The following is an 18,644-nucleotide window of genomic DNA, read 5'->3' as shown; positions in this document are numbered from 1 at the left end:
AAATCATTTGACCCCATTTTCATGGAACAGACATTGATTGATTCCATACAACCTCAAAGGGTGTGAAATGGGTGGCAAAGAGAGAAAGGAAAGGTGTTGTAGAATGGATGGCAGGGCTATTTTCTTAAAAGACAAATCGTTGCCTCTTCCTGGAAATATTTTGCCCAGATCTTCATGTGGATGGCTTTTTGTCATTTAGGTCTCAGCTCAAATGTCACCACCTCATAGTGACCCATCTAACTTAAACTCACCCCCTATTTTTTAATCCTTTAGCCTTATTTTATTTTCTGTAAAGCACTTATTTTGCTCTGAAATTACCTTGTTTATATATTTGTTGATTTGTTACTAACTCTTCCCAGAAGAATAGACATGTCATGCAAGAGCGAGTATCATGTCTTCCTTGTTCACCACCAAATCCCAATGTCTGGCACAGAACATATTTGATAAGTAGCCAAATGAAGAAATAACTGAATGATTGGGGCTCATTTGGATTTTTTTTTAACATAACTTGACATTGTGTATATATTGTGGTTTGGTTAGTAAATCTGCATTCATCAGATCATTTTGGCTTCTCGTTGCCTCACAAAAGACATCAAGTCAATGGAAATTTGTAGACAAGTCACTCATGGGCACCATCTGACCCTGGAAAACATTCTAAACAGGATGGGAGAATATGGTATTAGGTTGAATCATATGAAATTGCTTACTTTTGACATTTTTGACCTACAAAAATGGTGATTTCATATGGTTCAAAGAATTTTTTACTTTAGACAATATATGGGGCTGATTTCTTTTTTTTTTTCCACCAGGGCAAGAAAACTTCAGTTCAGGGAAATTTAGAGATATGAATTATGGCCAGGGCTTGAATAAACACACAGACACCTCTCAGAGCCATGCTTGGCACATAGATTAGAATAAATGAATATCTGGTGACTGAATGTGGAGTTCTCGTAAATGACTTGCTCTCTTACTTTTCCAACATGTGTTCAAATGTTATTTTCTCAGTGAGAAACACCTTGACCACTATTTTGCAATTCACAACCTCCCCAGTACTCATCACCCTTTCTCCATTTTATTTCTCTTTGTAACATTGACTACCATTTACCATAATCTATTATGCACTTATTTTTTGTGATTATTGCTTGTCTCCTCCCACTAAAAGGAAAGCTCTATGAGAGCAGGATTTTTCGACTCTTTTGTTTACTTCTGCATATACCAGCATCTGTTCCAGTGCTAAGCTCAGGATAGGCCCTCAATTTCACTGAGTGAATGAGTGAATGGTATCCCATGTCTGGGATCCCTGGCATGGAGTTTCAGGTTTTCTTGGGTCTGTCACAGAATCTCAGGACAAGGTGATTCTTGAGTCAAGCCCTTGTCTGATGCTTGAATTCCTACTTAGACTGGTGACATGTTGGCAATATGATGGTCTTTGGCTGTAGGGCCCTGATTTTGATAATAAAAGAGCAAAAAAAACTGAAATGTTAAAGAATAAGTAAAATAAGGAATGAGGAGTGTGTGCATGTGTGAACAAAGGTTTGGAGAACAGAGGCCAGATACCAGAGACGGGAGGCCTGCCATACATTAATTCAAGTGGTAGGGTCAGAAAAAAAAAAGTGCTTTGAAGTACAAGTGGGGCAGAATGGCACATAATTTTTGGTCATTGCAGAGTAGAAGGACAAAATGATTATACGCTAAACTGATGATAGTGAACAGCAGAGTGACATAAAGCATTGCTTCTCACATTTTATCGCATACCAACCACCTGGAGAGCTTGTTAAAATGAAGATTCTGATTCCTTGGTGGGGCCTGACAGGTTATTTCTACCAAGTTCTCAGGGATTGCTTCTGCTGGGGCACACTTTGAATATCAAAGAGCATACATTCTGCAACCAGACTTCCTGGTTTCAAACATAAACGTTACCACTGACTGTAATCTTCAGTAAATTATTTAATCTCTCTGTGCCTCAGCTTGCTCATCTGTAAAGTGGACATAAAATAAGGTAATCTATGCAAAATGAACACTAAGTGTCACTGATGATTAGTGTTACTTTATTTGGGGTCGAGGGGAGGGGAAGAAGATTTGGTACGGGCGGGGGTGGGGTAGGAGGGGAAAGTCAAAGGAAGGTTTAGTCTTAGCTGTATTTTTATACTTTTAAAACTAAGGAAACATAATCAAGTATTGATATGAATGTGGATTTTCCTTCTTTCCCATGCAAGCAAGTTACATAAAAGATCAGATTAACTATGCATGCACGCGCAGGGCGGCTAAGGAAACTTGCCTGCAAACAGCTTCGGGTCTTCGACGAAGACATCTTGCGCGTTGGAATTGCTTTTATTAGGAGCCAAATCTTAAATTCCTTTTTCTTATGCCGTGCATAAGGATCGACAAGGCTCACAGGTATTTAGAAAGGATACCTTTCCCCAGCACCTGCGTAGAGGTGACCACAGCGAGGCGCTCGGGAGAGAGGCCCAGCGCCATGAGTAGGGGGCGCGCCCGCGGAGCAGGGTAGCCGGGCAAGGAGGGAGCCTACCCACGTGGACCGCCAGGCGGGCGGGGGCGCAGTGGAACGGGGTGGCCAATCAGCGTGGCCCGCGGCGGATCGGTGCCTCTATCCCGTGGCGCTCCGCGTATTCCGCTCTGCACGGCTAGACGCCGGCCGCCCGGGACGGGGCGCATCCACGGAACGCGCGGACTGGTCTGAGCGCGCGATTGCGAACCGACCCCGGAAGCCTTAGCTACAGCCACCGCCTCAGTAGCAACTGCGTCTCCCGCGGCAGCTTCGGGCTCCTAGTTGGAGAGACGTAGGAACTTTACTTCTCTCGGTGAGGCCATGGAGGTGATGGGCCGCTCCCGGGGCGCCCGCGGGAAGGCGGCACGGTGAGCGTCCTCGGGTTCAGGCGCGGCGATGGGTGCCTCCCCTAGACGCGTGGGTCGGAGTTGTCTGCCAGCCCTAGTCGAGTAAGGAGGGGAGAGGAAGGGAAGATGAGGTCGGGGCAGGTTTGGACCCTGCTTCGGACCAGTCTTCTCGGTAGCAGCTGCCTTCTGCGCTGGTACGGACTTCGCTTGGGGCAGCTCCTCTTATCCCGGCGCTCTGGGGTTCGGTCCTCTGTGCCGTGGTCCTCGTGCCTCAGGAAGTTGGAAGCGGCGCTCCGAAGTGAGGATTTGTGGCTGGGGAACGGCAGCGGCCGCTTCCAACTTCGGGGCTGGGGTCTATCATTCACTAGCCTCGGGGGGGCTTTGCGCGTGCGGGAGAGGCCAGTTGATAGATTGGTTCGGAGTGGCGGGGGGTGGAGATGATGGGGGTGGAAGGGTAGGCGAACTCGCCGTGAGCTCTTGTAAGTGGAGAAGGAAGCCTTGGGGCTTAATCTCTGGGGTATGAGCCGGGATCCTCAGTTTGTGATCCTTATGGGATCCAGAGGGAGAGGGCAGTCTGACCCTCACCTTTCCTTACGTCTAGAGCTGTATTCTCAGAACCCCGGGTTACGGAGCTCTAGCTAGAAGGGCGCCGCATACGCCAGGGGTGCGTCTCTCCAGCTGGGAGCGCAAAGCTGCGCAGGTGGAGAATTGGAATGGGTTTGGCAGTTTGGTCTCTTGCCGCTTTAGGCATCCCAGATTTGTGCACCACGCCGGCGTCTCTGTATTTCTTGACCTCTTTTAACCTTTTCTTGCTTTTGCCCTGTTAATCCGCTTCTGGAAAGAGGGCGTCTTTAACCCTAAGCAAGGAGTTTATCCTTGGGGAGGATTGGAAGTGGAAAGTCCGATCCAGCTCCTGGGGAGGAAGCCCCAAGCCAGACAGATGCCTCTGGTGCGTTTTGCCTCCTGAATCACTACCACTTAACGTTTGACCGTGGACCCCTCAGAGAACCTCAACAAAGCTATGAATCAACTCCCCAACAATGTGTATATGCACAGGTTCATGGAATCTGTGAAACCTGTCCGTGACCCCCCCCCCCCCAATCAGATTTAAGGACCGCCTCAGCGAAGCATCCATATCCCTGAACTCTTCTCCTTCAACCGTTCAATGGCCGTTCCTCCAGCTAAGGAAGGTTAATAAAATGTGACAGGCAAGCCCGGTCTGTGGGGTTGGGCGTGTCAGGAGCCTTGATCAGGCTCTTTCTCTAATATCCTTGGTACGGGGATTGTCCACAGCAACCTGAATCTCCCACCTGCAGATTCTGGGACGCAAACTTGCACAGCTTTCTGATCACACAATGCCAGTTTTATCCCCTCTAGACGATTGGTTGAAGGGGGTTGAGATGGGGGCACTTTGTATGTACGTAGTTCAGGCAGGGCCTGGATTTTTAAAAAAAATTGTTAAAGTAATTTGGGAACATCCATTTTACTATAGAATTAGTGTTATGACTTAGTCATTTGAGAACAGATGCATGAATTGAAGAATTCTTCAACAGCTTGCTGTGGGTTTTACAGTGAGAAACATTTCTGCTAAGTTTGTAGTCATAAATCAGTGTGCAAGGCCAAGACTTCCTTTGGATTGGAAATACAGTTCTTAATAAGGCAGTGTGAGAGCAATTTGCAGAATCATTGTGATTAATGATGACTTATGTCTTCCCAAACTGACCATATGAGTTGGCATTGCTCATTTGTGCAAAAAGCTTTCTTCATATGGGTGGACATTCCTTGACCAATATTCTCATAGCTGAAAGCAGTATTTCAAGGTTTCCTAAGTTCTGTCTTATTGTTCTGCCCTGCATAGCTTTGCTCTTTCCTCAGTCCCGTTTTCACTACCCTTTGATAGTTTAAAATTTATTAAAAGGTTTTAAATCATGATTTGACTTGGGGATTTTTACTGTTAAGGGTAAGAAAGTTGCTTTATCCAGAAAAGCAGTTGCTGCTAATTTTCTTATTTTCAAATAACTTTAATTTTATTACTTCCCCACACACCATAAAATTACTTACAGATATTTCTGCTTGATTGCTGCATATTTTTCATTGCAGGAACCTATCCCAAATTTCTAGTATAAAATGTTTGGGGTTACTTGAATTTCAGTATTCACTTTCTGCTCTTTTTAGAGATGTGTATTGTTTGATGACCCAGTTCCATTTAGTAAAAAAAAAAAAAAGAAAAAGATACTTTTTGTTCCTCACCACCCTTTCAGTGGCACCTAGCCCTTCCCCAATAGCAGCTTTTATCTGCATACTCCTTTATTGTAACACTTAATATATTACTTTGTTATGTAAATAGTGTTGATGCATATGCTATTAAAACTGCATTCACTGGGGATTAACCCATGGATGACATCATCACCAGCCAATCCTCTATCTGATTTGAACACGCATTGACAGAAGTCACATTATCAGATTGAACAAGGGATTCAATACTGCCTGTGATGAATGAGAAAACCGGGAAGTCTTGGCTCTTCCTAACTCTCAATTAGCTGCTCAGTTGGAGAGTTTTGGGGGTTTCTGAACTAAGAAGCTTAGCTTAATAACAAAATTCTCAGATTGCAGTTTTATAGATCTCTTTCGAATTTGCATAAGTATATTTTCCCTCTTATGCTCTCTTCTTTGGGAGTTTTACCTTGCATTTGGGCTCTGTTTCTTTACAGATATATAGAGAGTTCATAGTAAATGGACTAGCCATTTGTGCTTTTTTTTGTTCCCAATGTAGGTGCACTATCTAGGTGATGAACTATTTTATTTGTGTGCATGTGTGCATGTTTTATTAGATATTGAGTATAGATCTGCCAAGATTAGAAAAATGACTTCAAGTCCTAAAACCAATCATGAATGATTCGGAGATTATAGGATGTAATTTACCCCATTTTGTTAAGAGGATTGAGGGTGGGCAAAGATATCCACGAAAGGATGTTAGCCTAGTCATCACTTCATAATTACTTGTTTTGAAAATATTATGTAGAAAAAGCCCAGGACGGAAACCGGGATACTCCCGACTTACAGACATAGGCTTAAGCCACTTTATGGAGTTGCAATTGGTAATAATGCATTCAGTTTGTGATCTCCACCAGCCCACTTTTCACAAGATAAAATGAACTTTGGCTTCCTATCTACTTGATATTTGTTGAAAAAAATAAAAGTAACTCTTCCTGTTTTGTAATCACCATTCAAGTTAAATCCATTTTCATCTGCAGAGCAAGTAAAAAGGGCTCCTGTGTTTTTAAACATGAATGTAATTGCAGAATCTGATTTAAGAAAAGACTCAAAGAATCCTGGAATTTTAAATCTGGAAAGTATGCCAGAGTTCAGTTTTCTAGGAGATCAAGGGTAGAAGATGTTGACTTTGCCAGAGTCACTATGGTATAAAAAAATAAGAACTGGGATTAGAACGCGAGATCCTAATCCCAGCCCAGTACCCTTTCCAACAAAGACCCGCAGGGAATGGCTATTGTGATGTGGTGGCACTGGTGGTGGTAGTGGTGGGACTGTCTTCTCAGGCTGTTTCTAAACAGCAAGACCACATTGGCTTCTTTCATTATCAAGGCTCATCCTACACTAGTTGAACCCAGCTCAAGGACTTGACAACTGTATGCATCAGCTACTTGGGTTACTTCCCTGTAGCTTTCCTAGTGCCCTTAATTGCAAAGGAGAACTTTAGGGGAGTCGGTGGTGGAAGATGGTCAGACGGGGTGACTCGGTCTGGTCCCATTTGAAACATGAAAAGACGTGGATGTTAAAATGGTGGTGAAGCAGGTTTTGGTGAGAGTTTGAGGTTTACTTGTGAAAGAAAACTCAGAATATTAATTAATTGTATGATAGTCGTCACTTTCATATTTTATGCTTTTAGTTGCTATAAAAAAACCAATCTAATAATTTGGAATAAAAACCCTACTTTCTGGCATGGTTGTGAATAATGATATTGAATACTTAGTATGTGCCAGGCATAGGGTGTTGTTAAAGAAACAGTTGGTTAATGATGGCTTTCTTTATGTAGATCAACTACTGATTTTCCAACAGTCATAAGTCTAAAACCACACTGAATCTTTTTCAGCTGCTCTTTAATTCTAAAGATGTCAGGATCTTATAGTAGCGAGTTATTAGCATGAGCATAAATAATTTTAATTCAGAAGTATAGAAGTGTCAGATATTAGGGAGTTCTTGTTAATAAAATGGCAGACAAAAAGAAGATGCTGTATTTAAAAAGATAAAGATGAGGATAATTTGTCTCATTTTTATGAGATTATAGTTTTGTTATTGAAGAAGGATAAAATATCCCTTTTTGAAAGATAAGATTTTTAAATAAAAATACGAAAATGCACACAAAATACTCTATGTTGGCTTTGTTAGTGCTATGAATTCATTCTAAATTAGGAAACAATTGAACATTTATGCAGCAGTTCTCTTAACTAAAGGTGAGACTGTCAAAACCTAGAGTTATTATTTTTGTTAGTTTTCTAATGATCACTGTGCTTGGATTCTCTTAGTTTCATATTTGTGCCACAGTTACTTAAGTTTCCTCTGAAAATTCATGTTTTTCCCCTTATTTCATTCATTTTGTATCTTTTGCCTAATGAATGATGAAACTATTGATTAATTGTTGGCATACCATAGATACCTCCTTGTAAATCATTGGGCCTACAGCTCAGACTTTAGAGACATCTTCTAAAAATATAATCAGAGATTTCCAGTGAGGAAAAACCTTAGATATTGTCTGGAGTGATGGCTCTCAACTGGCGGTGATCCCCCCCCCCACCAGGGGACATTTGGCAATGTTTGGAGACATTTTTGGTCATTACAACTGGAAGGTGGGGACTGCTTTCTAGTTTTTTAATTTATAAAGATAATACATGCTAGGGTAAAAAATTCAAACACTATAGAACAGTGTAAAAGGGAAAGTAAAAAACTTACCGAATTCTGTCATCCAGAGACAATTCCTTTTCATGTTTTGGTAAATATAGTTCTCATTCCTCCTTCTGCTTTTATTCACATGTAAACATGTAGACCTAATCATTTTCGGTAAACGGGGTCATATATCCTATAATCTGCATCCTGCTTTGTATACTTGGCAGTATGTTGTGGAGGGCCTTCTGTGATCCTGTGACTGTGGAAGGAGGCCAAGCAGCTACGTGGTCAGCCAGTGTCCACGCAGATATCCACGTGGTCATTGACACCCACGAGGTCAGCCGATAGCTCCTGGATTATGGAGACCCTTCTGTGCTGTGGTGACTATTTTTTGTGCATTCACAAGAGACCCATGTATGCTCTGGAGCCATTCTGGGAAGGATCACAAAACAGTGAAAAGAGCTCTTTGTCATCGTTTTTCATGGCTGCATGTTTCTCCATTTAAAGATTTAAAGCTCTACCTTAATAGTAATGTCATTATACACCCAAAAGTTAAAAGGGATTGTGAGTTTCTTTTTAAGGCATTCCTGTTTCCCTAGGACAGCAAGTTTCATAACATCAGTATTATAATTAAGCCCTTAGGTTCTACCTTTTATATTAATGATGCCCAGTTTAAGATTTTAAGTACCTTGAAAGCCATACATATTTTGTACAGTTGGGTGTTCAATTAAAACTATCCAAAGAAAACCTCGTTGGGGTGAGTTCAACTCTGCCTACATCTGTAGGGGCAACAAATCAGAGGGGCTGTAATCTTCGTTACTATTTAAATCATTTGGCAGCTCTTCCAGAAGCAGCCAGATTGTAATGTAAACAGCTGTTACCTTTTCTCTGCTTTCAGGGCTGATTATGCAACCCGGCTTCACATTGGAGACACACTTTCTTCATCTGTATTTTTGGATTAATTCCTTCTCAACGCACACACACACACACACACACACACACACACACACACATCTATGACACAAATCAGAAGAGACATAAAATTGGTTAGCATGATCCCAGTCCTCCCAGGATAAACTCAATCTTCTTAGCACCCGTCCTGCTCTTTGCAGATTGTCGGAGCTGCTAGAAGCACAGAGCTCCATTAAGCCAAGCTGGGGGGTGGCTGTGAGTCTGTCCCTTGGTACCTCCTCGTGCACTGAATTTCCATCCACCTCATAGCCTAGGGACTGAAGAGCAGATGAGGAGACTTGGGAAACTCACCAGCTAACACTGAATAATTCTCTTAAGGCCAAGCAGTACCAAAAAGAAGGTGGGGTGGGGAGTAAGGAGACATTTAAATGGAATTGGGCCTCAGGTAGCAAATGTCTCTTTCATGAGAGTTTTCTGCAGGTATTTGCCATTTTTATATTAGGGAATGATTGTAATATTTGCCCTGTTGAGTTTTCATGAGATTGTAGTAGTAACAGTAGCTATCAGTTGTTGAGTAAGCTCGTCATCAGGTATCACTGAGCATTTTTATGCACTGTCTCATTTTGTTCTCCCTGAAGTCCTATATGGTAGACACCTTTTTCTCCGCGAGGAATGTGGGGCGCCAGGGATGAAGCCACACAGGTGGTTTATGGCCGAGTCACGATTCGAACCCAGGCTGAGTTGTCCAGAGCCACAGCGCTTGGTGGCATTGCTCATTTTTTTTTTCAATTCAAGAAAGGTTAACTAAATACATACAGCCTAGCACAGTGGGGTATGAAGATTAAATCACAAACATGTTTATCCCAAGGAGAAGCTCTAAAAGCCCCCTGCCTGCTGCATGAAGGAATTTGACTGAGATTTGGAGTTCCCGTGGGTCAAATGCTCATCGTGAAATTGGTATTTTATCAAAATAATAAGAGGCAAATAAATATATACTCTGGCGATTTCGTCTGTTCATAATAGTGCTGCCTCCAGTCTTCTGGCAATTAATAACCATGCAGTCCATGGTTTTTTAAATGCCGTGACAATTTTTGCTTCTCATTGCCGGTGGGGAGAATGATGGCTTGAGACAGGGCAAGGAAATAATCAAGATCAAGATAAGCCTTAGGTTGGAACTGAGTGATTGCATTTTTTCTTTACGGAGATGGTGAATAGCGGACACAGGCATCCTTCCCACCCAAAACACAGCTTGATAGAGTTATTGCGAAGGAAGGCACATTTAGTCACTTTATAGAATTAACAATTGATCAGTTTTGTGGTGCCTGAGTTCTTTATAAGCACTCCATGTTTATTCATTATTGTGATTACACAGTGGAAGCAGCTCTGCTTGATGTGATGAGTGAAAGCAAGATGTGAAGACATTTAAATACACTTGAAATTAACAGTTGCACAAATAGGTGTTTGATGGGGTGTTCTAATTTGGTTCTAAAGGCCCAGAAATAAGCCTGTATCTAGGAGGGTCCTAAGTCAGACGTGTGTAGTTTATTTGCAAGGTGTCTTTGTTACAGAGAAGGAAGTGGCAGAGTTTAGAACTCATCAGCCCCACATTCTTCCTGGATGAGTATGGAAGCGGACAGTACCAATAAGCTCTGTCCTTGACGCTGTCCTGAATGTTTTTGTTAACCCTTCGATGATGAGAGCTGCAAGCTGTAGTGTTCCTGATAGCAGAGAAAAAAATCACAATTCAGCTAGTCCTGATATATATATATATATATGCACACCCACCAACAAAGTACACTAATATCCTATGGAAATATTAATCAGTAAGAAAAATATTCCTCAAGTCTGAAAGTTAAGGTCACCCTGAGAAAAAGGACTGACAAGACTCCTAGAAAACTCTGTTTCTTCAATACATTTTGATTCAGAATTTACTCTCTTCACATTTACAGAAGACTCAGCATCCTAAGTGTAAACTTAGATTCTGGTTTGATGTGCAAATATTTCTGAACCATAGCGTAAATAGACATGAACTTAACAAGCATTTGAGTATACTCATCTATGAGTTTCACAGTCTTCATTTATTTAGAAATAGGTAATGAGTGGAGATGAGTACGGGGTTTATTTATTTATTTTTGTCCTCTGCAAATCCAGGATTTTGTTGCATTTTTTCCATTTCATATTATCAGTCTTGTTTGTTATCCTTGACCTTACATTCCAGTATTACTGCCTTTCTTAATATTATCCTTTAGACCAGTGTATGAGAATCACCCAGAGGGCTTGTTAAAACTCCAACTCCCAGGCCTTGCCCCTGGTTTCTGATTCAGTAAGTGGAGGATGGAGCCTGAGAATTTGCATTTCTAACAAGCTCCCACAGCATGCCGATACCACCAATCCTTGGACCACGCTGCATAACACTTTGTTAGACAGTTCATTTTTCAGAGTTTCTAAATTTTAATATGGACATTTTCATAAAACAACAGTGTTTTGATTAGGTTGGATATTTCTCATTTTGCAATAATACATTGATAAGTTTGTCTAAATAGTATTGGCTTAAATTATTCAACCCCAAGTACAAATCAGTTGTTAGTTGGATCACTGTTATATATGAGAAAGCAATCTGGTAATGTCCCTAAGTTTCTTTTGGAGCAGAAGATGCATTTCCTGTAGCTGAGGACTTTAAAAATAAGAATTATATAGTTGCAGAAATGAAAGTTGAGGCAGTTTTGCTGTGTGTAGTATATAACCAGCATATTGTCTACATCTGTTATCTGGTTTATGTCTATATTGACTTGGAAAAAAAGTGGTTTCTGTTTCCATATACTTTTGTGTGTGATTTAGATTGTAATCCTATTGGCAGGTGACATACAGGAATTTTGCTTTTGTTCCTGTGTAGTTAAGACTCAGCAGATGTTAAAAGCTGATGTGGATTTAAGATTTCATCTGTTTTGGGAATAATTGAAGATTTAGACAAAACCCGAAGATGGAGTTATAGGACTTGAGAGGGTATGGAAAGTTTATGCACAGCTGCCTAGCCTGTTGGTTTCTCCTGCCACTTGGAGGAATAAATTATTTTCCATGTTTGCCTAAATGAAAAGCTTTCGGTGGATTTTACTTTGTGTTACTCTATTAAAAAAAAAACAAAAGTTTGCAAACTGAAGTCTCTCCTGAACAAGAAAACAAACAAATGTAAGAGCTTGTTTTTTATTGTCCATGTGCATTAAAAAAATTTGTGGTTTTGTGAGTTTTTTTTTTAAGAGATAGTTTGAATTACAGAAATGTGTGGGTGTTGGCAGGAAGTTTGGAATAGGCAGCTACCAAGGACAGTGGATGGGGCAGGTCCTTTAACCTTCTTCCATCTCCAGAGCTCTGTTTTAATTACATAGCTGGTTTGTGGAACCGTGGTCCCCTCTCGCAAGTGTTGCGTATGACTAGGTTTGTACTAACATTTCCTTGTGCACCATCAGTCACTGTTGTCCCTTTGGCAAGTTTTCACTTTGGTCGTCTCTGCCCAACTGTCAAGATGCTCAAGTTCTCCTCCCTTGCTGTTTGCCATTCTGCCCCTTGTCTCCCTCCAGTACTCAGCTCCAGATAGCCAGAAGATGAGGCTGCAAAGTTGAGTGTCAGATGAGGGTATGACAGAAGGTAGCTTCCATGGAAGGCTAAAGAGCAGAAGCATTCAAACAAGAAAATTGTTCCCCTTGATTTTTTTTTTTTTTAATAACAAACACACACTTTAAAAAACCTTGCCATTTGATTTACTATAGAGCATGGTGCATGGGGATGGTTGAGTTCCAAAAAGTAAAGTCAGAGTAAGATAAAAAATGAAAATCATCTTTCTCACTCTAATCCATTTCAAGCCTTCCCTCCTCAAATACAATATGAGTTTGGCTTATGTCCTTTTGCACATGTTTAAGATATTTGATATATATATATGTATATTTAATACATATATAGTATTGTATGTGAATTTTTTCACTTAAATAGCGAAATCGTATGGTCCCTTTGATTCTGCCATTTGCATTTTTCACTTGACATTGTCTTTGAGCGCTATCCTTGTTGATGCCTGCAGCTCTAGTCCATTTCTTTAACTGCCGTATATTCCACTATAAACATATTACATTTTATTTAGCTGTTTCCCTACCGATGGATGTCCATATTGTTTCAGTTTTTTCTATTACCGAGAGTGTTAGAGACCATTCTTGGGCACGGTCATAGCTGACACCAAGATGTGTTTACTGTTTAAAACCCCCTCATAATTGCACGTCTCTGTGTGCCCATGTGTCAGTGATTTTCTGGGGTAGAAGTGGAATTGCCAGGTCAGAGGATGTGTTTTAGAGCATTGTGCTGCTTGGGAATGCATCTGGGAAATGTGGGGGCTGCAGAAGTTCTCTTTCATTGCTGTGTTCTTTTGGAATTAATATATATAAACTCTAGAACTTGTCAGGCCCTGGACATTATAGTAAACAATCTTATATGGCAGAGATGGCCAATAGGACTTATTTACTGCCAGGATGGAAATGTTCTAAAATCTGTGCCGTCCACTATGCTAGTCCACCTCAGGGTCCACTAAGCCAAGTGACTACTGAGTACTTGAAATGTGGCTGCTGTTACTGAGAAACTGAATATTAAATTTCATTTAATTTTAATCTTTTAACTCTGAATGGCTATAGCCACGGGCATGTAGCTTCTACCCTATTGAACAGCGCAGGTCTAAAGTACCTACCATCACCGGAGGTGCAGGACATTATTTTACTACAGCCCCAGAACTGATAACAGAGAGGTAGATAAATGAATGAGAATAAGACAGTGTCGTTTTGATTTGTCAGGCATTTCCCTCCCTATTTGGTGCCTCCTGTCTGTTCTGTGGTGGCCAGGGCTTCCTGACGGGAGCTGCAGACCTACTGGGGCAGTGCTTTGTAAAGTGAATTGATGGCTATGTAAATATAGCCATTAACCTTAAGCACCTCAGACAGCTCCGTGGGTGCTGTAGTTTTCTTGCCCTTGAAAATGCTGTTTGATGGATGCCAAGATGTTTGAAAGAAAATTTTTTCCCCTCTCTAATTGGCTGAAGCAGTGGACCTTTGAAGTTACAGAGAGGCCAGTGAAATTGAGGGCCTACTAGGTGTGGATACTGTGGTAGAAGTTTAGAATTCCTTCTTGGGGAGGGATATTTTGGTATATAAGGAATAGTACCTTTTATATTTATAGGTACATCTTATTATTTTTTTAAATAAATGTACAAGTTGAGTTGTAATTTGAAAGCACTGTGGAAAACCTGCTTTTTAAGCAAATGGAGTTTTAGAATTCTGGAATATAGCATAATATTTCAAAATTAGGCATACTTTGCAATTAAGACAGTATCTTCTCTTTCTTTCTTTAAAGACATCTTTAGAAGTAGAATGAATGGGTATGGTGGAGATAGAAGCAAGGATGAAATTCCCATGTTGAATATCCCTTTGGTTATAAGAAAAGCAGAAGTTGCGTTAGAAGTAGGGTCAAAAGATGATGGTTGCCAGTGCTCTGGTTTTCTCTCTGATGCCATCTGCTCCCTCGCTCACTCCACTGCAACCACACCATAGCTGACAGCTCTCTCATTCTAGAATGCATCAAACTCATTCCTTCTTTCAGTGACTCTGCACTTGATGTTTCTTTTCCTGGAATGTGCTTCCTATGTACGAATGTATGTATGTATGTATCTATCTTCCTTTTATCTCCTTACCTGCTTCCTTCTTATCTTTTAAGTTTCAAATGTTACGGCTTAAGAGAAGACCTGCATTCAGTGCCTTTGTCTTTTGAGTCATGACCGCTTGGGTACAAACATGCTTTACCTCATAGCCACAGTTATCTGGCCTCCTACAAACTATTGGTAGGGGTTTACAATAGAAAATGCTTTGAAAACCTTAGCTCCGTGTGTATATTCCTGATGATCTGCCGGCAGCCGCGTTGCCTTCTGCCTACTTGCGGTAGGCAGATTTCCCTCAAGGTTGGACATCAGAGTGAAAACTCAGCAGTGTTGAATTCAGAGCTCGGGTGTCTACTTTCTCATCTGATCCAAGGTAAATGACATCGTGACTCCAAGCTTTCAGTCTTTTCCACATTGACTCAATGGGACAGCAGGTTCTGATTCTGCTCTTGGGCTTGGATGAGATAGAAATACCCACGGTTTTATAATTAAATTTCACAGAAAACAACCCCCTGGAAACAAACCACAGAATACCACAGTCTCATAGTCTCATCATAAGTGCAATTGAGGTTCTGTTTATGTTTAAAATTTCTCACTATGTTAATGTGATGAGGAAGCATGGAATACTGTCCACCCCATGTCCAATCTGAGGAGACATACATCTATAAATGTTGACTTCTAGGATTTTGGAGTAGGATCTTCTGGGAGGTGCCCTGAGGTGATGAAAGGCACCAAGTTGTAGAGTCTAAATTTCTTCCATTTATTTAATGGTCATTGGTGATCCATCTATACTACAATGGATATATACAATGTAGGGTTGTGGAAGAGATGCTAGTTGCCTACACAATACCCCTCTTTTCCTTAATAATGGAACCCTGATTTCTAGCCAGGCCATGCTGCCCAGAATCAGAATTAGATGCAGGTGGTATTTCTGGGGAGTCTTCTTAAAATCAAGGGTGGGGCCCCTTATTGATCTTCCTCCTTCCAAAGTATGAAATGTGATGTAATAGTTGGAGCTCCAACAGCCATCTTGGACTATGAGGTGACCTTGAGGATAAAAGGCAGATCGGAAGAAGGCATAACAGAAAGATAGAAGCAACCTGAGGTTCTTATGATTCTGTGTAGCTAAATACTAGCCTTGGTTTGGGTATCTCTGGAATTATTTTTTGTGAGAGAACAAACCATTTTGTGTTAAAGCCTTTATTTTCTAGGTCATTGTTAAATGTGGTAGAATGAAATGATAAGTTGGAATATAGTGACAAATGCAGTTAGGCTCTTACATTTAATGAGTTCACAATACAGTAAGGATTTATAATCTGTGAATCTAGAATGCTCTTTTAAGTTATGTGTAGACATAGTTTGGTTTTGTAAGACCTGAGTGATGGGAAGGCAAACTACTCAATAGATTTGGAATTGGAATGATGGATACCACACAGATTCTGAGAGCCATTTTTGGGGAGAGTCAAATCGGGAACTGAACGGTTTGGGGGTAAGAAGTGAAGTAAACTGTCAAGGCTGTTAAAAGCCATCAGAGAATTCTCCAAATTGCCTATATCGAAGTTAGTTACAACTCATTCTCAAACAAATTGAAATCCTACTTGTTTGATGTGTTTTGACAGGAAATGTATATTTACTGCCTGAAATGACTCCAGTTGCTGAGCTCTGAACCGCAGTATTTCATAAATGATTAACATTAGATGAGCCCTTTGGAACCTCACACCTTTTCTTAAACAGCATTCCACAAGAAAGAATTTCTCAGAATTGCAAGGTATTTACCCTATTTCCAAAAGTACACATTCAGCCTGCTAGGTTTTGAACTTGTCTGTCAAAAATAGTTTTGCTTTTGCAGATAGAGAAATAGTCACTTAAAATCTAAGGAGATGAGCAGGTAAGTTCGGCATATCTTGGTCAGTTCAATATTTGTTGAATGAGGATAGAAATTTCTCTTATAAATTTCTTCCTTCCTTCATGTATTTCTTGAGTGCCTATTTTGTACAAGGCTGTATAGGCAGGGTATGATTCTTGATTCTAATATGGCTTTCATGTTCAGTGAGTTTTCAGCCTAGTAAGAGAAATTTAGCTACAATGGAGATGGGAGGAAGGATATTCCACATGAAAGAAACCCACATAGTTTCCTGTTAAAAGTTCGGAGGTGGGAACATTCATCTTTCATTACTACTTTGACAGTTAAGCTTTCTTATCAACCAGTTAGCAGCCCAGCTGCTTTCTTTGGATACATTTCCAACAACTGCCCTAAATGTTTGTTCTTTAAAGAAACACTAATGGTTTGAAAATGTAGAAGAGAACTCTATACTTGGTTGGTTTTTAAACAAGGAAAGCTGAGGGCACAGTAAAAATTCCAGAAAAAAAATGGATAATTTTACAATTGCAATACATGAAACTAACTCATTATGCTTGCTTGTGAGAGTTCACGATTGCATTGTCTTTTTAGCAAGGATCTTGTGTTAATACTTTAGTTGCTTTTGAGTCAGAACTTATTTGGAGAACTGAGAGCTTGGACACATACTACAAGCTTCATAAAGATGGAATTTGGAGCATAGATCTCTATGGAGTAATTGAGAACAGGTGGGTTTTTGAGGACAGACTCTCGGTGAAAAAGGAATAGAACAATGAGGTGACTTTATAGCGCAGAATCAGTGGCAAAGATGGAAATTATCTGCTAGAGCAGGGGTGACAAACTTTTTCTGTAAAGGACCAGATAGTAAATATTTTAGACTTTGTGGCCATACAGTCTTGGTTGCAAGTATCAGTTCTGCCATTATAACCTGAAAGCAGCCAGGGGCAGTCTGTAAGTGAATGAGCATGGCTGTGTCCTAATAAAACTATATTTATGGACACTGTAATTTGAGTTTCATATGATTATCATGAGTCAAGAAATGTTATTCATTTTAATTTTTTTCAACCTTTTAAAAATGTAAAAACTATTCTTAGCTTACAGCCTGTAGAAAAACAAGTAGTGGGCTGGATTTGGCCCATGGCTATGGCTTGTCCACCCTGGATTATATTAAAAGCCCATTTTCCTACCTTTTACAGGTAAGGAGTGTGCTTCTCCATAGATTAGTGATTCCAAATTTCAGTCATTTGTGCACAGCCTTCATTTTTTTTTTTTAAATTTTACTGTGTTATTTAATTCATAATTTTATTGAAATAGAGTCATATTTGGTTTCATTTTAAACAGTAATATCTGTGAATAATGTTTAATGTTCTGGATTAATTAAATACAGGTTAAATGCACCGCTCCTTAAATGACCTTTAAAGCTAATAATTATGAAAATGGAAAAAAGATTTAACTTTGCATATAAAATATCACATAATGTATGTGATGGTTAGGTTCATGTGTCAACTTGGCCAGGTGATGGTACCCAGGTGTCCGTCTGGTCAAGCAAGCACTGGCTTAACCATTACTGCAAGGAGTTTTGTGGCTGCTTAATAAACCAGAAGGCTGGTTTGTTAAATCATCAGTCAATTGGCTGCAGCTGTGATTGATGACGTCAACAAAGGGCGTGTCTTCCACAATGAGAGAATGCAGTCAGCTAGATTTAACCCAATTGGTTGAAGACTTTTAAGCGAGACAGATAGAGGACCTTCACTTCTTCGGCTGACCAGAGAAGCATTTCCTGAGGAGTTCATCGAAGTTGCCGGTTCGTTTCCTGAGGAGTTCATCAAACTTCTTCACTGGAGTTGCCAATTTGCTGCCTGCCCTATGGAATTTGGACTCGTGCATCCCCACAGTTGCGTGAGGCACTTTTATAAATCTTATGTTTATAGATATCTCTTGTTGGTTCTTTTTCCCTAGAGAACCCTAACTAATACACCATACTGAGTATCTTTTGTTAATTTTTAAAAATTGCAGTGTAATTTATAGTAAAGGGCCCAAATCTGTACCACTAGAACTTAGTGAATTTTCACATATGTCCACAGCCACAAAACCTTGACTCAGATTAGGATGCAGAATTTCTAGCACCCAGAAGTGTTGCCTGTACCCCCTCGTAGTCAATATCCACTCCTCTTAGGTAACCACTAGTTTGCCTCTACCAGTAGAGCTTAGTTTTTCCTCTTCTACAGTTTCATATAAATGGAAAAATACATATATGTTCCTTCTTGTCTGGGTTTTTTTGGTCAACATTATGTCTTTGCTCAACTGTTGCTTGTAGAAGTTCTTCTTTTTCATTGCTCTGTAGTATTCCATTATAAGACTAGACATATTTTATCCATTCTAGTGTTGATCAGCATTTTGGTTGCGTCTGGGTTTTGGCTTCTACATGTCTTT

The 18,644-nt window shown here is 40.4% G+C and overlaps 1 pseudogene; it reads right to left on the bottom strand.

Moving 5' to 3' along the window:
* Positions 1-2,918: 2,918 nt before the first annotated feature.
* LOC119526970 overlaps positions 2,919-18,644 on the bottom strand; it is a 44,102-nt pseudogene continuing 28,376 nt past the window's right edge.

This window comes from Choloepus didactylus, chromosome 1, assembly GCF_015220235.1.
Source record: "Choloepus didactylus isolate mChoDid1 chromosome 1, mChoDid1.pri, whole genome shotgun sequence".
Lineage (NCBI taxonomy): Eukaryota > Metazoa > Chordata > Mammalia > Pilosa > Megalonychidae > Choloepus > Choloepus didactylus.
This window is presented reverse-complemented; position numbering and strand designations above follow the sequence as displayed.